The sequence below is a fragment of the Protopterus annectens genome, chromosome 3.part1 (assembly GCF_019279795.1).
Source record: "Protopterus annectens isolate FY-2018-M chromosome 3.part1, PAN1.0, whole genome shotgun sequence".
NCBI classification, from domain to species: Eukaryota; Metazoa; Chordata; order Ceratodontiformes; family Protopteridae; genus Protopterus; species Protopterus annectens.
In genome coordinates this window covers 49,506,834-49,529,979 of record NC_056732.1, presented here as the reverse complement: position 1 = coordinate 49,529,979, position 23,146 = coordinate 49,506,834, and the positions used below count along the sequence as shown (strand labels likewise).

General features: G+C 42.4%; 1 protein-coding gene and 1 long non-coding RNA gene across 5 annotated transcripts in view; one reads left to right on the top strand and one right to left on the bottom strand.

Moving 5' to 3' along the window:
• The window catches only part of VIRMA (vir like m6A methyltransferase associated), a 1,734,630-nt gene that overhangs the window by 280,263 nt on the left and 1,431,221 nt on the right, over positions 1-23,146 (bottom strand). The window lies entirely within an intron of this gene.
• LOC122797986 lies at positions 4,288-21,176 on the top strand. Its single transcript, XR_006364200.1, has 3 exons — positions 4,288-4,297; positions 12,423-12,427; positions 21,090-21,176. It is a non-coding gene; the product is annotated as an uncharacterized LOC122797986 (long non-coding RNA).

Below are 23,146 nucleotides of genomic sequence, written 5' to 3'. Positions count from 1 at the left end.
TGAACTGATTGGAAGTTCTGAAAGATTTTGTTCTTTCGAGACAGTACCTGACTTGTCTGTGGACATCCATGGTATGAAGTATCTTTTCTCGCTCATTTTTGGGTTCTGAAAAGAAAACAGGGATATGGATATAGGCATAAAAGAAGCATTAGTTCTTAACCTTGCCTCTGTGAAAAATGAAATAGGGTTGACCCACCATAAGAGCTTGCAGCTGGGTACTCTTTTGCAGAGGTTAGAGCAACCAACAAAACTGTTTTCCATGTTAAGAACCTCAAAAGTCAGCCAGATGAGCTGGTTCAAGTGCAGCAGTTATTAACTTCTCTAATGCAAAATTAAGATCTCAAGGAGATACTTCTTATGTAGCACCCTTTTCAAAAAAAAATATCACATGACAATGCACTGAAAGAGGGGGATCCATGAGCAGACATGCTGAAATGGACAACAAATAAGCCCTAATAGAGGAGTAAGACAGGCCATAGGATAGTAACTCACACAAATACTTTAAAACCAGAAAAACACTAGCCCTGAATGGGTGCTGGCACCATCTAGAAAACATTTTCCATTTGCATACACGATTTTCTAGTAGCAGGCCGCCTTGTCTCCACTAGTATGTGCTGCACATCCTCAGTAAACAAGTGCCTAGAAGGTATTAAGACACAGTCATCCAGGAGATCAGATGTAGTGGTTTGGGGTCATGATGTATCACATATCCCTCATTTTTGCATAAGGAAATCCAGTCTTTGAGGAAGCTTATGGTAACTGCCCCTGGCGATTTCAAAAAGGGAAAACCACTGCTGCCTGGGCGAGAAGGGAGTCACCACAATGATCTCTGGGTTTTCTTCTGAATCTGCCCAAGTACCATGGATATCAGTGGAAAAGATGGAAAAGCATACAGGCACATTCTTGTCCAAGAGAAAAAGAAGGTATCCATCTTCCAGGCCTTCTTGCAAGGAGTCATGGAACACAATTTTGCCACTTGATTGTTTAGAGAGGAGACAACAAGGTTTACTGCAGAATTCCTCACAAATGGAGGAAATCTTGGAATAACCCTGTAGATCAATGTGCGAGTATGTACCTTTAAGAAGCTATCCAAGGGCTTGCACAAGTGTATCGGTACTGAGCATGTGCGAGCTTGCCTGCCATTTTGTAGTAAGCTGTTGAGATGTAAGCATGTATGTATGTAAGGTCTGTCTGTTAATCAGTTTGTTTACATGTTATGATGTTGCTATCCATCATGATGTGTTTCTATGCAAAATAAATACCCCGCCTGCTTGTTATCTATGTTAGAGGGGGGCAATCGACATGGTGTCAGAAGCAGCATGTCTAAAGGGCATAGTGTTAAAAGGAAGCAGTCAAAATGACTTGTTGCCAGAAAGCACTCCAGTTTCTTCAATTGAGGTCAGAGAGGCATCTGGTTGGTATTGGAGGAATATACAAGACTACACGTATAATTCGCAAAACAGATCAGAAACAAATTTCAGATGTTAAAACTTGCTCAAATAATTTCTTATTTGCAAAACATGAAACAAGGCATACAGGACACACTAAACAATATTGTAATAAGCCAATATGTACGGTATTGATAAAAATATTCAAATTACTATGGAAAATGTTTGAAATAAAGTCCAAATTGCATAAAATGAATAAAATAAGAGGAAAAGAAAGCATTTTTCACTAAGCATGTATTTTTCGTATTAACTAAACATATGTGAGTTATCAGAAGTGTAGAAACTGTTTGCATGTTTGTGCAGTATTACAGTAAAGTTATTTCTCAGAATACAGCCATTACAGAGCATATTTTGCAAAGTACAGTATTTCGAAGAGTTTATAGTGCATCTGAATGTCATTAAAGCAGAACAGTTTGTACATTATTATAAGGGCCACATTTTCAGTGTGTTTGTGCACACTTTGTGGGCATGGCAGACAGATTTCGAAAACCCAGTGAACTTGTGTTTGTCAATAATACTGCAGAGAACTGGAGAGTGTTTGAGCAAGAGTACAACATTTTCATACAGGCTGCATTTGCCGATAAAGATGACCGTACAAAGACATTTATTCTACTTAATTTAGCTGGGGCAGAAGCCAGTGAAAGGGAGTGTTCATTTGTGTATGCACCTGCTATCTATACAGGGGGAAAACCATCATACTGTTGTACCGGCTGAGTCAAGGAAGGACCCTGAGTGATTAAAATGTAAATTTAGAAAAATTTTTAACCCTCAGACATATGTTAAAATGGAAAGTCACTTATTTTATACAAGGGATCAAAAGCCTGGTAAAACTTTTGCAGCATACATAACTGACTTGAGGAATAAAGCTAAGACATGCAGATTTGAAGATTTAAGGGATGAGTTGATAAAAGACAGACTTGTGTGTGCTATTAAAGATGATGATGTGAGGAAGATTTTGTTTCCTGACAGTGATTTAACTTTGAGTAAGGCCGCTGAGATTTGTCAGATATACGAGTTCACAGAAAAACACACAAATATGCTTACAAATGAGAGATGCATGCTTCCAGTAACTTCTAGAGCTCATGTTGATAGTATGCAGCATGTGGTTAAAAGAAACACTCCCAAGCACATGACAGCAGCTGTAGCCCCTGCAGCACCTACTGGTAAACCCCAGAGCTTTCCAGCAAATTCTAGAGTTCACACAGTCTCAGTGAAGCATGAGTGAGTTAGCAAACTCAAAGTATAGGCCCCTACCTAGTTTCACTGTCAGCTGTCATAATTGTGGTATAAATAATGAATCTAAAAGGGAGAAATGTTTAGCTTTTGGTCAGCAATGCCATAAATGCAATAAGGGGAATAATTTCAAGAGGTTTTGTAAATCAAAAGGCCCACATTCTTTTATTAAAAGGGAACATTTCAAGAACTGAGTTGCTCAATTAGGAAACTGCAACCCTATACTTTATGTTGATGGTGTGTCTGTGCTTCACTGAACAGTTAATGCAGTAGATTTAAGGACAAAGAATTAATTATTTTGTACTGTTCGGATAAATGGCAAACCCACAGACCAAAAAGTTGACACAGGTTCCAAGTGCAATGTTATGTCAACAGAAACATTTGCTGGTGTGTGTCATTGTGAAAGGCTTGATTTGGCAGTGTGTGCGAAGCTTGTTGCTTATGGTGGTGAAGAAATTCAGACTGAAGGCTCAGTAGTGCTTTCATGTTACTCTGCTGGGAGCTGTTATGACTTGTTCTTTTATGTGGTCAAGAGGCAATTATTAGGGCTCGGAGACAGTTTGAAAATGGGACTGCTTTCATTTAATAAGGAAGTCCATCAAGTTAGCTTAAAAGACCACTGCTCTAATTTTACCCAGTATATTTTTTCTACCTAGGATGATCTTTTCGAAGACAAACTAGGGAAGCTTCAAGTTGTGTACTCCATGAAGTTAGACCTAGTTATCAGTCCAGCTTGAAAAGTTCCAATAGCCACGTAGGACAGAGTTAAAGCAGAGTTAGATGGTGCGACAAGGTGTGATTTGTCCAGTTGATGTCCCTACCGAATGGGTACCTTCCATGGTAGTAGCTCATAAGAGAAGCTCAGATGACATTAGAATACGTATTGATCCATGAGATTTGAACAAAGCACTAAAAAGACTTCATCATCCAATGCGCAAGATGTCGCCACTTTGATGCCAAATGCCAGGAATTTTTCTGTCTTAGATGCAGAGTGTTCATTTTGGCAAATTCAGCTTGATAAGAAATTATCATTGCTCACTACTTTCAGTACTCCATTTGGAAGGTATAGATTTTTGAGAATGCCATTTGGGATAAATTCTGCAACTGAAGTCTTTCAATGTGCAATGGAGCAGCTTTTCTCGGGGTATCCTGGTGCTATCACAGTTGACGGCATACTAGTAGTAGGTAATAGTGAAGCTGAGCATGACAGAAACCTCAGTAAAGTTCTGGAAAGAGCACATCAAGTGAATCTTAAGCTCAAGCCATAGAAATGCAAATTCAGGCTACAAGAGGTTACTTATGTTGGTCATTTATTTATCAGTTCAGACCTATGACCAGATCCTTCTAAGCAAACAGCCATTCTCGAGTTGCCATTCAAGACTTGCAACGTTTTCTTTTCATGGTTAACTATATAGGCAAGTTCATTCCAGACTTGAGCTAACTTTCAGCACCGGTCAGAGAGCTGACACTTAAAGATGACTCCTGGTCTTAATTACACCACCACCAAAGAGTATTTGACATCCTGAAACACAGAATTGCTAGTCCACCAACTCTCAGATACTATGATGTTCACAAGCCAGTCGTTCTTTCCTGTGATGCTTTGAAATTTGGTCTTGGTGCAGTCATTCTACAAGAGGGTCAATGTGTTTCCTATGCATCGAGAACTCTTACACAAAATGAAATGCAATATGCTCAGATTGAGAAAGAGCTTTTGGCAATTGTGTTTGCATGTTCAAAGTTCCATGATTATGTTTATGGTAGACCTATCCAGATCGAAACAGACCACCAATCTCCAGTCACGATCTTGAGAAAGCCTATACATTCAGCTCCAGCCAGATTGCAACGTATGATGTTGAGATTGCAAAAAAAAGAAGTTATGTCTTACCATAACATTCCATCTGTGTTGTAGATTTTTATTCATTCATTACTGTTGGGACTTCAGTTCCATCTTCGGAACCAAAACTGCCGTTTCCAAGCTCGAGCCAGCCAAAAACTCTCAGCTAAGACCTACCCATAATGCCCCTCTCACAGTCTCTCCAGACCGAGTTTGCCCGCCCTTATAATACAGAGATAGTGAGAGAAAAACAGAAGGAGGTTCTGTCTGAGCAAATACCTTAACTAGGAATTCCTAAAGTCCACTAGGAGTCCAGGCAGGGGGAAGGAGGGCGGGAAGTAATGAATGAATAAAGATCTACAACACAGATGGAACTTTTTGGCAAGACATAACTTCTTTATCTGATATTGTAAATCTTTATTCATTCCTTACTGTTAGGACAGAGTCCCCAGCTACTTGAGTCCTGGGTGGCCCTAAGGAAGGATATTCCTGAGCACCATAGAACCAAAAGATGCTCGTCCCCTGGAGGCCAAATCCAATTTGTAATGAGATATAAAGGTATGAGGTCTTGCCCAAGTGGCTGCTGCGCAGATATCATCCATAGAGGCTCTGGAATGAAAAGCCACAGAAGTAGCCATCGATCTAGTAGACTGAGCCTTTATTCTGGAAGGTAAGGATAGCTTATTCTGTTGGTAGATAAAAGTAATTACGTTTCTAAGCCAGGAGGATAGAGTCACCTTGGAGACAGGTTTACCCAATCTGGGTCCTGCAAAGGCCACAAACAATTGATCAGTTTTCCTGAAAGATTTAGTCCTGTCCAAGTAACAACGACGTTGCCAATGCACATCAAGGGTGTGCAAAAGGTAGTCCCCTCTGTTTGAATGCTGAGGGAAGAAAACCAGCAGATCAATAGATTGGTTAATGGAGCATTCAGAAATTACCTGGGGCAAGAAAGAAGGGTCACTATGAAGGGACACTCTATCCATGTGGAAGTTCAAGTAAGGTCTCTTGACACTCAAGGCCTGCAACTCAGATACTCTCCTTGCTGAGGTAAGTGCTACAAAAAGTAGAGTCTTACATGATAAAAAAAATTATATCACAAGAGTCAAAGGGCTCAAAAGGAGGGCCTGTTAATGACTGAAGTACCAAAGTCAAGTCCCAGGGTTCTATGGGGGGCTTGACACGAGGTTTAATGTGTAATACACTCCTTTCAAAAAGGTTTTGCACAGGTGATGAGACACAAGAGAAGAATTATCAAATCCATTATGAAAATTTGCAATAGTTGCTAAATGTACAGTGATTGTCGATGCTGAGGCGCCTGCATGTAGAAGAGTCATCAGGTATTGTAGAATATTTTGAATAGGCATAGAGAAAGGATCTAAGTTCTGATCTTTGGCCCAAATAGAGAACCTAGTCCATTTGCTAGAATAAATTTTCCTGCTGGAAGGTTTGTGTGAAGCCAGAAGGATTTCACAAAAGGAAGATGAGATATCGGGCAGCCTGGCAACCATTGGAAGTGGAGGAACCAAGCTGTGAGCTTGAGGCTGTGGAGATTGGGGTGAATCAGTCCGTGAGGATGAGATAGCAGACCTTGGGAGTGATCCAGGATCCACAGGCTGTGAATCAGATGAGGCCATAGGAACGGGAACCAGACTTGATGGAGCCAATAGGGGGCAATGAGGATCACTTTGCTTCTCAACCTTTGAGCTTTCTGGAGGAATTTTGGGATAAGGAAATGGGGAAAGGCATACAGTAGACCCGGGGGCCAATCGTGCATTAGAGCGTCCCCTTGGGGGTTCCCCCTGAGGGGGGAACACGGCAAAGTAGCTTCTGCATTTGTTATTTAAGGGGGAAGCAAACAGATCGCAAGAAGGCTTGCCCCATTGGCAGAAAATCCAATCCGCTATTACAGATTGAGAGACCACTCGTGAGGCATCAGGATGTTCCTGCTCAGATTGTCCGCAATAAGGTTGGAACTCCCGGGAATGTGCGTTGCTACAAGAAAGCGGTTGGAAGCTATCGCCCAGTGCCAAATCCTCATGGCTTCCCTACACAGGGGGTAAGACCTGGTTCCGCCTTGTTTGTTGATATACTAGAGGACTGGCATGTTGTTCGAATGAATTGCAATGGTCCCAGAAGGGAGGGATGTATGGAATGCTTGCAACGCTAAGAGAAGTGCCCTCAGTTCCAGGACATTTAGGTGCAAACTGGCCCTCCATGGGGGACCAGGTGCCTTGGACCATCTTTCCCTGGCAATGCCCCCCCACCCTAACAGGGAAGCATCTGTGGTCATCGTGGCCGTGGACTGGGGGAGGCAGAACGGTCAACACCAAATATTCGATTCGGACTTCATCCACCATAGCATTTCTTCCTTGCAAAGGTTTGGAAGATGTATCATGTGGTCGAGTGGGTGAGTTAAGATCAACCATTGTGAAGAAAGGAGCCACTGTAGTATTCTCATGTGCAACCTCGCCAGTGGTACTAGGGGTAATGGCAGCTGCTATGGAGCCCAAGAGCTGCAGTACAAGGCGTGCTGGTACAAAGGTCTGTGGAAGAAGGGCTTGGATTGATGTCTTATTTTTGAAAGCCTGTGAGGAAGGAGGGAAGCTTGACAGGGTGTTGTGTCAAAAACTGCTCCAATGAATTCCAGTGTTTTTGTTGGGGACATCTGAGATTTGTCCTTGTTGATTGTAATCCCCAAGCGGAGAGTGAGGCCTTGAGTGTAAGAGAGGCTGCGGTTAGAAGATTCCTGGTCGGGGTGGTAAGAAGGCAATCATCTAGATACGGAAACACCTGAAATCCTTGTAGTCGAAGATGAGCTACTACAACTGCCAAAACATTTGGTGAACACACGGGGGGCTGTCGAGAGACTGAATGGCAGTGTCCTGAACTGGTAGTGACTGGCTCCCAGCCGGAAGTGGAGAAATCTCCGGGAGCAGTAACCCATCTTTATGTGGTAATACGCATCCTGGAGATCTATAGAGCACATCCAGTTGTCCCTCCCTAGAAAGAGGAGAATGGACTGTACCATGACTATCCGGAATCTTTGAGGTTTGATAAATTTGTTCAATAGGCTGAGATCCAGGATTGGTCTCCAGTCCCGTCTTTTTTGGCACTGAAAAGAACCTTGAGTAAAACCTGGATCCTCTCTGGTCTGGTGGGACTGGTTGGATGACTCTTTTTCTTAGCAGCTTTTTTATTTCTAAGGCTGCTATCTCCCTCTGATTGGGTGGGACATCGGAGATTCATTTGACGTGTCTGGGAGTTAAATCGAATGGTATCTGGTGCCTCTGGATATTATTCTCTGCACCCAAACATCGGTAGTAAGTTGCCAGACTGGTAGGTGCAGAGAAAAACGACCCCTGACTGCTTCCAGAGGAAAGCTGGCCGATGCTCTGGAGTGCTGGTAGGGTTGGCCAGAGAAGGAATCTCTAGCGCCCTGGTTACGCCGACCCCATCTACCTCGAAAAGGGCATCTTCCAGATGAGTTGCCCCCTCTGCCCCAGGGGGATTGCTCACCACGGGTGTTACGAAAAGATCCTTGGGATTTTTTGAACCACAATTTTCTTCCCCTCTGGTTCCTGGAGTAGGACCTCTGGGGGGTGGAAAAACATATATCCACAGCAGACAAGGTCTTTCCGTCTTTTTCACTTCTTGCTAGTGTCTCTCATACTTTGGGACCAAAAAGTGCAGATTCGTCAACAGGTGTGTTGACAAAGGAAGATTTAAAGGGGTCTGCGAAATCATACAAATGCATCCAAGCATTACGTCTCATGACAATGCCTGATGCAGCAGCTCGGGCTGCCCCCCCGGTGGTGTGAGATATCAAATGCATTAAGGAGTTTGTGATAGATTCAAGGGTAGCTAGCTGCGAGGCGACAGTGTCACACACCTCATCAGGCAGTAACCCTGCCAAAGAGGAAGACTTTTCAGAGATTAGGTCTCTTTGGAGGTGAGTAAGTGTGCCAGATAGTTCAGTGACTGAATGGCAAAGGTCGCTGATGCAAAGGTCTGCTTCCCTAGTCTGTCCATGGACAGAGACTCCCTGTACGGAGGATGAACAGTGGAACTATCTTCTGCCAGTTCCTTCTTGGTGGCTGCCACCATGACCATGGAATCCAGGAGGATAAACAGGAGAACATGCCATGAAGGATTCCGGGCCAAAGGGGCCAGAAGGTCTAGCTGAAGTGGGCAATCCCCTAGCTGCCAGAAGCTGGTCCACAACCTGCACTACATCTAGTTCAGAAAGACTCCTGGTGAATCTATAGAAGGCTGCTGAAGGATAATTGGGTCTTTTATGAAAAGGGCTAAACCGATGCCCCAAAAAAGGGGCGTACATTGGAGAGTATCTGGTTCTTGGGAGATAATCGACTTTAGGAACCAAGGTCATAGTCTGTGGAGCTGAGTAAGCCATCGGCACCGTGGCCGGGGATGGTGGCGAAGCAGGTATGGTCGTGAAAGCCAATGTCGGAACCAAGGACGGCACCGAAGCCGATGGTGCCAAGGCTGGAACCGAAACAGGCGTCATCATCAGAGACGGCACCGAGGGCGAAGACACAGGGCCTGATGTTGAAGAGGTCTGTGCAGAGGGCACTGGAGAAGCATGTAGCTGACTCAGTTCCGTAACTGACAGAGATGCAGGAACTGAATGACTCCATTTTTCCTTGTGTTTCTTGGTATTAGGAGGGGGTGAGACCTCCAACCCAGAGAGAGCCTCCGAAAAAGGGGTTTTGATTAAACCTTTTAGAATTAGCTTGTTTTTGCACTCTGCTAGAGTGCGACTGCTAAAACTGGAACAAATATCACAATCAGCATTTATATGGTCCATGCCCAAACAGTAAACGCATCGAGCATGGCCGTCTGAGTTGGGCATCTTACACCCACACTTGTCAAACTGTTTAAACCCCAACTTAACTTTGTCTGACATAGTACAAGCAACAAAAGGCTATCCTAAATGAAACAAAGGAAAGAAAAGGAGAAAATACCAACGATGGTATTTTAAAAATACCACAAGTGGTAAAGGAAGGCCTACCAAAGGCAGGAGAGAGGGACAGGACCAACAATGGTAGAGATTAATCTACCAAAGGTTAAGGGTAGGAAATAGAAGAAGGTAATAGGCGATTAGTAAGAAAAGGCTATACTGACTTAAAAAAACGAAGTTTAAGATAAATTACACAAAAAATTCACAACTTTCCACTTAGCTTTGAGACAGATGGCTAGGCACGTCTGACTCGGAATGCAGCAAACGAGATCTAGAGAGACTATGAGAGGGGCATTATGGGTAGGTCTTAGCTGAGAGTTTTTGACTGGCGGGAGCATGGAAACAGCCATGTCGGTTCCTAGGACGGAACAGAAGTCCTAACAGTAAGGAATGAATAAAGATTTACAACATCAGATGTATAATTTCACTCTTGTCTACAAGAAAGGCAAAATTCTTTATCTAGCTGATATATTATCCAGATTACCCAGAAACACAAATTAACAGCATGAGAACAAGAATCTCGATTTTGAAGTCATGGAAGTGAGATTTTTTTCTTCCACATGTCTTGATGAGCTGAGAGATCACAGCCACAGATCCAGTTTTACAAAGGCTCAGCCACTTTATCAAACAAGGATGGCCGTCAAAGCAATGCAGTTTACTTCAAGAAGTGCAACCTTATTTTCCATACAGAGACGAGATTCTGTCTGACAAAGGTATCATTATGAAAGGTCCAAAAGTAATTGTTCCAAAGTACTTGCAACAAGAGTAAAAACTATCTTGCATCGTGGTCAACCAGGAAATGACTCTACCAAAATAAGGGCGAGAGGTCTAGTATTTTGGCCTTCTATGTCACAAGATATTGAGAGATTACTTTTATCTTGTTCTGTGTGTTATAGTACTAAGCCACATCAACAGAAGCAACCACTTCAGCTAAACCAGATTCATGAACTACCTTGGTCGACAAGTAGCCAAAGACATTTTTGAGTGGAATGGTCAACATTATTTGTGATTAGTAGACTCTTACTCCAATTGGTTCAAGATAGACCTACTTCCTAACCTAGCATCCAGTGCTGTCATAACTAAGATGAAGTGTCAGTTTGCAGTCCATGGTAGTCCCCACACAGTTATTTCTGAAAATGGCAAGCAGTTTACAAGCAAACAGTTCAGAAGATTTGCTGAAGAATGGGACTTTACTCATGTCATGAGTAGCCCTAAGTATCCGCAGCCAAATGGCTTGGCAGAATGTACAGTTTAAAGTGCAAAACAGTTACTAGAGAAGTCTAAACAAGATAATAGTGATGTTTTCTTGAATCTCAAACATTCCTTGTGATAAACATCTTGAATCACCTGTTCAGAGAGTTCTGTTGAGACAAACCAGAACCACATTACTAATCAGGAGGCAATTGTTGGTTCCATGTGTCAAGAACAACAGGTTAATGAAAACCATTCTGTTGAAGCAGCGTTTAACCCAGAAGTCCTACTAAGATAAGACCAGTAAACTGCTCAATCCATTATGAGAAGGCAAAGTGGTAAGGATACAAATGTCCAAAGGCTAAGATCGGATTGGAGTCGTGAGGAATATTTGCCCAGGGCCACGATCGTACATTGTGGAATCACAAGGAGCACAGTTGAGGCAGAAAGTACAGTTTTGTACCTACCATAAATGTAGATGTTCGAGTGTTCACCCTGCTGCAGTCATCACACTTGGGGTTATCCTGCCGTCAGGCGGTCCCGCAGTCGGCCTGAGTTCCAAAGTCTTGGTCCGGCGTCGGTTGCTGTCGCTTCTTCTCTGACGTCAGTGTGCCAGGGGTATACAAGAGGCACCCGACGCCATTTTCTTCAGTTTTTCTTGCCCCAGATGTCAGGTGCCCCCCCCAATAGGAGGTCACTACATATTGCCAATAAAATAAGCAAAGAACATACAAAGCATACCTTCAGCTATAAGCAAATACACCACCAAGGTTGTATCAGATAGAAAGGCATAGAAAGGTTCAGTTAGATCAGAGGGGATGGAGGGAGGGTAACCTGGACTGCAGCAGGGTGAACACTCGAACATCTACATTTATGGTAGGTACAAAACTGTACCATGTTCATCGTGTTACCCTGCTGCAGTCATCACACTTGGGTAGAATCCCAAAGCTAAGGATGGGTGGTGGAGTTAAACAGGGTTAGAAGAGGCTAGTAGGCCCTGCAAAACTGCAGTGGCAAAGCCAGCTCTAGTCTTAGAATATAGGGGTAAGTGATAGTGTTTGGTGAAGGTGTGCACTGAACTCCAAGTTGCAGTTTCCAGAATATCCTTGGTTGGTACCCCCCTGAGAAAGGCTGTAGATGTAGCTTCAGCCCTAGTGGAGTGGGACCTAATGCTAGCAGGGACTGGTTTTCCATGATGAGTGTAGCAGAAACGTATACAATGTCCTATACATTTTGAAATGGTCTGTTTTGAGATAGCTTTCCCTTGTGATGCTGTAGCATAGGATACAAAGAGCTGGTCAGATTTTCTGAAAGCCTTAGTTCTATCCAAGTAGTAACGTAGTTGCCTGTGAATGTCCAAGGAGTGCAGGAGTCTTTCTCCTTTGTTCTGCGGGTTTGGGAAAAAGGTGGGTAAATGGATGGTTTGGTTTAGGGCCACACTGGATACCACCTTTGGCATAAAAGAGGGGTTAGTTCGTAGAGAGACTCTGTCTTGATGAAAAATGAGGAAAGGCTCCACTGCCATTAGTGCCTGCAGCTCTGAGACTCTTCTGGCTGAAGTTATTGCTAGCAGCAGGACAGTTTTCCATGATAGAAACTTTAAATCAGTTGAGAAAGCTGGTTCAAAAGGCGGCAGTGTAAGCTTTTCCAGAACAAAGTTGAGATCCCAAGTTGGTGTTGGTGCTCTCCTGGGCAGTCTTATGTTCTTGGCCCCTCTGAGGTACTGTCTTAGGAGTGGATGTGAAAATAAAGGAGGGTCCGTGTTGTAGTGAGTTGAAATCGCTGAGGCGTGGATCTTAATACATGAAAAGGAAAGTCCTTTGTGCAACATTTCAGTTAAATATTGTAGAATCTGAGGAATGTCTGGCTCTAGGGGATTTTGGCCTTTAGCCTGGTTCCAGGCGCAAAATCTTTTCCATTTGTCTGAATAGGCTTTCCTGGTGCTGGGCCTCCTGGCCCCCAGAATGACATCCATAACAGCTTTAGATAGAGGAGATGGCTGGTTGTTTAGGTGATTTGCCATGCAGCCAGGTTTAAAGTCTTGAGCTGGCTGTGTAGAATCTGACTGTCTTGCTGGGTGAGCAGGTGAGGAATTTCTGGTAAAATCCATGGTGGTCCACGGGCCATATTCCTTAGTATTGGGTACCAGTGCTGGCGTGGCCAGTCTGGAGCAATGAGTATCATTTGTGGCCTCCCTAATCTGACTTTCAGCAGCACCTTTGCTAGATGAGGCAGTAGAGGGAAGGCATACACTGTCAATGTTTTCCAACTGAATGTGAGGGTGTCCACTTTCCAAGCTTGTGGGTGGAATGTCCTTGTGCAAAACTTTTGAAGTTGGTAGTTTTGGGGGTTGGCAAACAGATCTATGTCTGGGTGTCCCCATTTTTGAAATATCATTGCAAATACTTGTGGATCCTGTTTCCACTCGTGGGGATCCATGTTGTTTCTGCTTAGGTCGTCTGCCAATGTGTTTTTCTTTCCTGGCAGGAATTGTGCTTGTAATTGAACTTGGTAAGTCAGTGCTGTGTTCCACAAGGTCATTGCTTGCTTGCCTGCATAGAGGGTAGGAGTGTGTACCCCCTTGCTTGTTTATGTACCACATTACTGTGGTATTGTCTGTCTTTATTATTAGTTGTCCTGGGTGTAAGAGGTCCTTGAAAGCTGTTAGGACATTCTGTACAGCTAGCATTTCTTTTTGATTGATGTGCAGATGCCTTTGATTTGTAGTCCATTTGCCTTGAATGCACTGTCTTGCCATGTGTGCTCCCCAGGCATAGTCCAATGTATCTGTTGTTATCGTTTGCCTGGCTGTGGGTAAGGTAAAAGGCTGACCCTTGTTGAGGTGACATGCCTGTGCCCACCATAGAAACGCCTGTTGAAGACAGGGAATGAGTGGTATCATTGTTTCCAAGCTGTGGCTGTCTTGAGTCCATACGCTTTTCAGGTATCACTGTAATTTCCTCATATGCAATTTTGCAAATGGTATTAGTAGAATGCAAGATGCCATGAATCCCAAGGTCTGCAGAATTTTTCTTGCAGGGAGTTGGGTCTTTGTTGCCATTATTTTGAAGTACTGAGTCAGATGTTGTTGCCTGTCTGGCGTGAGATAAGCCATCTGGGCCGTTGTATTCAAGCTGGCACCCAGGAATATCATGTTCTGTGAGGGCACTAGTTTTGATTTCTTTTCGTTTACTGTGTACCCTAGGCAACTTAGAAGGTGTTTGACAAATGCCAGATGTTGTAAAAGAATGTCCTTGCTTTCTGCTTGAATAAGGCAGTCATCCAAGTATGGGTATATTTGAATTCCTCTTTGTCTGCAGTATGCGATTACTAGTGACAGGCATTTTGTGAAGACCCTGGGCGCAGTACATAAGCCAAAGGGCAGTGCAGAGAATTGATAATGGGTTGAACCTGCAATGAAACAAAGGTATCTTCTGCAATTTTGTCTGATAGGGACATGCAGGTATGCCTCCTTGAGGTCCAATGTTACTAGCCAAGCCTTCTTGCCCAACATGGGAAGAAGCTGCTGTAGTGTTAGCATCTTGAATTTGGGTACTTGCAAGTAGGTGTTTAGAATTGACAGGTCCAGAATGGGTCTCCATGCTTTGTCCTTTCTGGGGACTAGAAAAAGTCTTAAAATCCTTGTCCTTGCTCCTGTGGAGGTACCTGCTGAATGGCTCTCATGTCCATGAGAGCTGTAATTTGTTTTTGTGCCTCTGCCCATTGATTTGGTGGCAGGTTTGGCATTTCTTTTATCCTTGGCAAGGTGTGAAAATGGAATCTGTATCCTTGTGAAACAATGTCTAGGACCCATTTGTCTTTTGTGATGATGTGCCAGTTGTCTGCAAAAAGTGCTAATTTTCCTCCCAAGGGAGCTGCCAAGAGAGCTTTGCTTGGCAGTTTGAGGGTTAAGTCATTGTGTTTGTCTTCTAGAAGTTTGGGGCCCGTCTTCTCCTCCTCTCTGGGTAGTGGCATCCCATTGACCAGGTTTGCAAGGGCCTTATGACTGACCTCTGCCCCTTGGGCGTCTGTATTTGCCCCTCTGTAGTCTGTCAGAAGCTGGAAAGGACCAATTTTTTGTTGGCCAATTTCTGCTGAAACGAGGGGGTTGTACCTGTAAAAAATCCTTGACCGTCTGCATAGACTTTGCCTTATCCTCCATTTTCTTTAAAACCTCTTCAGCTTTTACACCAAATAAGACATCCTGCTGTAAAAGTGCATCTAATAATTTTGCTTTAACATGATCAGGCAGGGTTTGTTCTTTTAACCAAGCATGTCTACGTATGACAGACCCAGTCACAGCTGCTCTACAGGAAGCTTCCAATGAATCAAATCCACATTGTAAAGTATGTTTGCCCACCTGTTCAGCTGCATGCAACAGATCCTGCATTTCCTTGAAGTCAGACTGTTCAGAATGTGTGCTCATCTTTTGTTTTAATTGAGACATTAAGAAAAAAAAAAACTAAATGAAAACTCCAGCAAAGCTAGAACTTTCAAAGAGTGACCTCCCAAACCTCCTGTAACAGAGGCACATGGGATATATGCAAATGACCCTTATGAACATCAGGTGTTTCAGCTATATGGCGATTCTGAATGCCCATGACTTTTACGTTTGAAGTCATTTTAATGGACAATTTCAGGCCAATAAAGCCAAACCCCACTAGCTATGGATATGCATATTTCGGCCTTGTTATGACCTCTTCAGCATAGCATAGGCAGAGTGTTTGACTAAGCTTAAGAAACATGAGGTTGTTATACCCGTCTGATGTCCATTTTTATTAGGGTGATTGCAAAATATCCCACATAACAAATTAAAACAAATAAAAACAAAGAGTAAAAAGGTCACACTGAAAAACCAATGAGAAAAAAAAACTAAATGAAAACTCCAGCCAAGCTAGAACTTTCAAAGAGTTATACCCGTCTGATGTCCAGGGCCTCTGTTACAGGAGGTTTGGGAGGTCACTGTTTGAAAGTTCTAGCTTGGCTGGAGTTTTCATTTATTTTTTTTTCTCATTGGTTTTTCAGTGTGACCTTTTTACTCTTTAATTGAGACATTAGGAATTGCTGATATTTCAGCATGTGAAACTGACAATGTAATGCTCTCATAGCAAGAGTAGCTGAGGTGTATACCTTCTTTCCCCACCTATCTAGTGCTCTGGAGTCCGTTTCAGAGGGTACAGGATTTTTAGCCATAGAAGCCTTAGCCCCTTTGGGACCCTGAGAAATTGTTTCTGGGTCAGCAACAGGGCTTTTATAAAGGAATTTGTGCGAGTCAGGTACTCTATAGTATCTGTCTGGTTTGGCTGGAGCAGGAGGTAGAGAGTCTGGATTTAGACTAGATTCTAAAGTAAACATCATCCACAATGTCTAAAACTGGAGGGATAGCAAGTGGTCTGTGCTGGGGAAGTAAAAGCAACTCTCAGAGCCTTTTTTTTGAATCGGAGTAGTTCCTGGCCTTCCCAGTGGAAATGTCCCCTCATGGTATGTAAAGTTTCCCCAAAGGAATAGTCTTCGGGAGGAGATGCTGAGGGGATAGAGTCTTCAGCATCAGAATATTCTTAAGGGGGAAAGGAGTAATCCTGCTCCTCAGAGGAGTCTGAGGAAATTGAAACCTGGTCAGAGGAGGCAAAATCCTCCTCTTGTCTTGGCCTTTTGTCTGGAGGGGGTTGGGAACCCCTGATTAGGGTAATCAAATCTTCAGCCATCTTAAGCATCTGTTTCTTAGGCATGGGGCCTTGAACAGGAGACTGATGTACAGTCTTTTTAGGTTTTAATGGAGTTTTAAGCTTAGCATACAATTTAATGGTGAGTGTAGTCGGTCTGAAGACACCTTCTGTAACCAAAGGTGTTTCCACCGCACCGGGTTCTCCTTCTGCTATGGTGTTGGTAGGGCCTAATGAAGATGGCTGCATCGGCCTAGTACTCTCAGTTTGAGAATCCAAAGCTGGCTGGGGCTCCAATTCTGTGGTCGTCAGGGGCTGCGTAGGTGCCTCACTGAAAACCAGAGAACCGGCGACAGGCCCAACAGAGGCCTCGGAGTATGGCTTGGTTCTTGGCTGTCTGTCCTTATCTTTGCGTTTTTTATGCATGCCGGTCATCGGTTGCTCCGACGGCATGGTATAATTAAATTTCCTACCAAAGTAGTGTCGAGTGAAATCAAAACGATGCTTGATAGTTAGTTTATTGAACCTAGCACAAAACCGACAACCAGTGACGTCGTGGTCTGGGCCTAGGCAAGGAATACAATAAGAATGGAAGTCCTTATGAGGCATTTGCTTCCCACAAGAAATGCAATTGTTAACTTTTTCTGACATCGGACTGAGGCAAGAAAAGGTTCCCTAACAGGGTACTTAGCTTTATTGAAGACTTCGGACTGAAATTCGATTTGAAAATCTCAGGTGTCGGCCGACCGGCACTTGCGAACTGCTTCTGCTTCGGGCACCGTGCGGCAAGAAAGACTGAAGAAAATGGCATCGGATGCCTCTTATACACCCCTGGCGCACTGACATCAGGGAAGAAGCGACAGCAACCGACGCCGGACCAAGACTTTGGAACTCAGGCCAACTGCGGGACCGCCTGACGGCAGGATAACCCCAAGTGTGATGACTGCAGCAGGGTAACACGATGAACATCTGGAAACACGTGAGCCTATACCACAGCATACAGCACATGAGAAAGACTCTATCTCAGAGTGAGTTGTCCAGTGTTCCTGTTCCAGAGGAAGTTCCAGAGAATATTCCCATTCCTGTGACAAATCCAGAAGTTCCTGATATGAGCTATTCACTGAAAACTGTCCCTGTTGCTAAATTCAATTCAGATTATGTTACCAGATCCAGTTGCATCTCCAGACCATGTAATAGATACACGGCAACTTGGACATGAACATTGTGTTTGTTTTTAATGTCTACAATAATGCATGTCTAACTCCAATGTTGTTTTTACTAAGGTCAATCTTTTTAAGAGGGAGGATGTAGATCAATGTGTGTGTATGTACCTTTAAGAAGCTATCCAAGGGCTTGCACCAGTGTATAAATTCTGAGCACGTGCAAGCCTGACTGCTATTATGTAGTAAGCTGTTGAGATGTAAGCATGTATGTATGTATGTAAGGTTGTTCTGTTAATCCTATCCATTCTGATGTGTTTCTAAGCATCTAAACAAAATACCCCACTTGCTTATCATCTATGTTAGAGAGAGACAAGCGACAACCCCCAATCTAGTTTTCTTTCATGAGCATCTGCCTTTGACCAGGCCACACAGTATCACTCGAAGACGTGTAAGATGCCTGCGGACTGAGATTATGCTCTAAAGCTATATCCCAAGCTAACATGGCTAGTCTGCAAGGGGGGGGGGGGGGGTAAAACCTGGATCTCCCACTGCTTGTTCAAGTATCACATAACTGTGTTTTTTTCTGTAACCACTTGAAGAGGTCCTAGGGACAACATATGATTTGACGAGTTGAGAGCCTTTATATAAAATAGCATCTATTTTATTTTTAAGTGCTTTAATCTGTCTTTCTTAGCCCAGAGACCATGCACTTTTAAACCCCATTGACACTGCTCCCTAAGTGAAGTCCAAGGTGTCTTGTTGTGACTGACTACTTTGGAGCAGGAAGGGAGAAGGGGAGATCTACATTCAGAGACATTTGATGCCTCCACTAAATGATTTCTCTTCACAAATCCCAGAACTAGAATTTGAAAAGGCAATGAATGTTGGTGTCTGGATCAAAAAGACACCAGATACCACTATGTCTTTCTTGTGGAGTCTTGAAAGAGGTATCATGAGAATCAAGGATGTCATGAGACAGACAATTTGGAGAATCCCTCACAGTGACAGAAATCTAACTAGAAACGGATCTTTGTAGTGAGGTGTCTAGCAGGCACCTAAGAAACACAATCCTCTGTGGAGTGAAATAAAGACTCTTAAATGTTCTCTTGGAAACTCAGCCTATGTAGGATATCACTTTCCCACGTGAAAGAGATTCATTACACTTTGAAAAGGACTCTGCAAAGATAAGCAAGTCCTCTAAATATGGAAAAAATGTGCATAGTCTGTTGCCTGCGATCAGCTATTACTGGAGCTAGGCACTTTGTGACACTCTTTAGCCCAAATAGTAGGGCAGAGAACTGATAATGTGATTCAAACAAACAAAACCTTAAGAAACACCTGATATCTGGATGAAGAGAAATGTGATGAGATGCACATTTTAACTATAAGGTTACTAAAAAACTCACAAGAAGAGGATGGGATAACAGTTTGTGAAGTGAACTGTGAAATACAGTCTTCTTCAGAACAATTTCCTAAACCAATAAACCTCATTAAATACTCTATCTTGATGGACATAATAGAATAATTGTTCATGTTGCCGCCAAAAATTTTAAAGTCATATCATTCAACTTGTATGATTATAACTATTGTAAAAATACATAAACAGTTGTCATCACATTTGGATTCATATAATACAACGGTTTAAAAAATTCATACTGAAATACAATTCAATAAAAATATGTTGTATCCATTCATTAAAAATGTATATAAAAATATATACATGTCTCCCATGCACTTTACAACCTTCAGACATATATCTGAAACAGTTGAAAGTGTAGATGTATGCATTCAATTGACTGATACTTTATTTGGTATAACCATAATGAACTGTATATACAATTAATATCACATGGTTGCTGAAACAATGTCTCCCAAAATCAAACTGCTATCCTGAGAATGATTTGTAAAAAATATGTGCAAGTGAATATAAGAATAATAAATATATGTATATAAAATGAGAAGAGACAAATTACTATAACATTACAAAATTGCGGTGAAAGAAGTAAGCTAACATGTCTCTATGGTCAAAGATCCACTACCAGTGTAGCACTCAGGCAATACATTGCTCCGGTCTTTTACATGAGAGCTAAAAATGGTTTGATGCTAATAAAATCATTAAGACCTGGTTTTCGTGTAGAATCTGTCAGGATCTGCCATCTACTCTCCCTTGCTGCCAACTCCATTTTCCAATTCCCCCCCAAAGGTGTAATGAAAATCTGGTCTATGATGGAAAATAAAAAACTGTGTTCACTCCCATGATCCGAAATGTGTCTATATAACGCATTTTTGGTGTCATGTTTCTGTATCCTATATAGGTGCTCGTATATCCGTTTTTTTATTTGTCTTTCAGTTTTACCGATGTAGTGGGCATTGCACTGTGTACAGTTAGCTATATAGACTACCCCTTTTGAACCAGTTTTTTTTTTTTTTTTTTTTTTTTATTTTCCATCATAGACCAGATTTTCATTACACCTTTGGGGGGGAATTGGAAAATGGAGTTGGCAGCAAGGGAGAGTAGATGGCAGATCCTGACAGATTCTACACGAAAACCAGGTCTTAATGATTTTATTAGCATCAAACCATTTTTAGCTTTCATGTAAAAGACCGGAGCAATGTATTGCCTGAGTGCTACACTGGTAGTGGATCTTTGACCATAGAGACATGTTAGCTTATTTCTTTCACCGCAATTTTGTAATGTTATAGTAATTTGTCTCTTCTCATTTTATATACATATATTTATTATTCTTATATTCACTTGCACATATTTTTTACAAATCATTCTCAGGATAGCAGTTTGATTTTGGGAGACATTGTTTCAGCAACCATGTGATATTAATTGTATATACAGTTCATTATGGTTATACCAAATAAAGTATCAGTCAATTGAATGCATACATCTACACTTTCAACTGTTTCAGATATATGTCTGAAGGTTGTAAAGTGCATGGGAGACATGTATATATTTTTATATACATTTTTAATGAATGGATACAACATATTTTTATTGAATTGTATTTCAGTATGAATTTTTTAAACCGTTGTATTATATGAATCCAAATGTGATGACAACTGTTTATGTATTTTTACAATAGTTATAATCATACAAGTTGAATGATATGACTTTAAAATTTTTGGCGGCAACATGAACAATTATTCTATTATGTCCATCAAGATAGAGTATTTAATGAGGTTTATTGGTTTAGGAAATTGTTCTGAAGAAGACTGTATTTCACAGTTGAAAGCGCTTAACTTTTGTATTTTCATCTGTACATCGTGGTATTTACTTCCTTATGTTGGTCTGTATATCGTGCAATCAATATTAAACTACGTATTTTATACAGACAGTGATTCTTCATTATGCAACATCCAGAATTTGTTACGTGGTTGGTGTTCTCATATTGTTTTACTGAGTTTGTGAAGTGAAAGCATTTTAAACATTGGCACTATAACAAACTGACTGAGGAAAGAAAGATATAGAGCTGGTCTCCAGGATTTTTTTTCTTTGGCACTAAAAACATTTTTTAATAAAATCTTTTTCCAACTGGGAAGGAGAAAATGCTGTTATTACACCCTGAGATAGAGTGTAATGTAGGACAGGAGGGAAGAGAAGGGTTTGGTCTTGTGGATATAGAGTGTAATGTAGGACAGGAGGGAAGAGAAGGGTTTGGTCTTGTGGATATAGAGTGTAATGTAGGACAGGAGGGAAGAGAAGGGTTTGGTCTTGTGGATATAGAGTGTAATGTAGGACAGGAGGGAAGAGAAGGGTTTGGTCTTGTGGATATAGAGTGTAATGTAGGACAGGAGGGAAGAGAAGGGTTTGGTCTTGTGGATATAGAGTGTAATGTAGGACAGGAGGGAAGAGAAGGGTTTGGTCTTGTGGATATAGAGTGTAATGTAGGACAGGAGGGAAGAGAAGGGTTTGGTCTTGTGGATATAGAGTGTAATGTAGGACAGGAGGGAAGAGAAGGGTTTGGTCTTGTGGATATAGAGTGTAATGTAGGACAGGAGGGAAGAGAAGGGTTTGGTCTTGTGGATATAGAGTGTAATGTAGGACAGGAGGGAAGAGAAGGGTTTGGTCTTGTGGATATAGAGTGTAATGTAGGACAGGAGGGAAGAGAAGGGTTTGGTCTTGTGGATATAGAGTGTAATGTAGGACAGGAGGGAAGAGAAGGGTTTGGTCTTGTGGATATAGAGTGTAATGTAGGACAGGAGGGAAGAGAAGGGTTTGGTCTTGTGGATATAGAGTGTAATGTAGGACAGGAGGGAAGAGAAGGGTTTGGTCTTGTGGATATAGAGTGTAATGTAGGACAGGAGGGAAGAGAAGGGTTTGGTCTTGTGGATATAGAGTGTAATGTAGGACAGGAGGGAAGAGAAGGGTTTGGTCTTGTGGATATAGAGTGTAATGTAGGACAGGAGGGAAGAGAAGGGTTTGGTCTTGTGGATATAGAGTGTAATGTAGGACAGGAGGGAAGAGAAGGGTTTGGTCTTGTGGATATAGAGTGTAATGTAGGACAGGAGGGAAGAGAAGGGTTTGGTCTTGTGGATATAGAGTGTAATGTAGAACAGGAGGGAAGAGAAGGGTTTGGTCTTGTGGATATAGAGTGTAATGTAGGACAGGAGGGAAGAGAAGGGTTTGGTCTTGTGGATATAGAGTGTAATGTAGCACAGGAGGGAAGAGAAGGGTTTGGTCTTGTGGATATAGAGTGTAATGTAGCACAGGAGGGAAGAGAAGGGTTTGGTCTTGTGGATATAGAGTGTAATGTAGCACAGGAGGGAAGAGAAGGGTTTGGTCTTGTGGATATAGAGTGTAATGTAGGACAGGAGGGAAGAGAAGGGTTTGGTCTTGTGGATATAGAGTGTAATGTAGGACAGGAGGGAAGAGAAGGGTTTGGTCTTGTGGATATAGAGTGTAATGTAGGACAGGAGGGAAGAGAAGGGTTTGGTCTTGCGGATATAGAGTGTAATGTAGGACAGGAGTGAAGAGAAGGGTTTGGTCTTGTGGATATAGAGTGTAATGTAGAACAGGAGGGAAGAGAAGGGTTTGGTCTTGTGGATATAGAGTGTAATGTAGGACAGGAGGGAAGAGAAGGGTTTGGTCTTGTGGATATAGAGTGTAATGTAGCACAGGAGGGAAGAGAAGGGTTTGGTCTTGTGGATATAGAGTGTAATGTAGCACAGGAGGGAAGAGAAGGGTTTGGTCTTGTGGATATAGAGTGTAATGTAGGACAGGAGGGAAGAGAAGGGTTTGGTCTTGTGGATATAGAGTGTAATGTAGCACAGGAGGGAAGAGAAGGGTTTGGTCTTGTGGATATAGAGTATAATGTAGCACAGGAGGGAAGAGAAGGGTTTGGTCTTGTGGATATAGAGTGTAATGTAGGACAGGAGGGAAGAGAAGGGTTTGGTCTTGTGGATATAGAGTGTAATGTAGGACAGGAGGGAAGAGAAGGGTTTGGTCTTGTGGATATAGAGTGTAATGTAGCACAGGAGGGAAGAGAAGGGTTTGGTCTTGTGGATATAGAGTGTAATGTAGCACAGGAGGGAAGAGAAGGGTTTGGTCTTGTGGATACAGAGTGTAATGTAGCACAGGAGGGAAGAGAAGGGTTTGGTCTTGTGGATATAGAGTGTAATGTAGG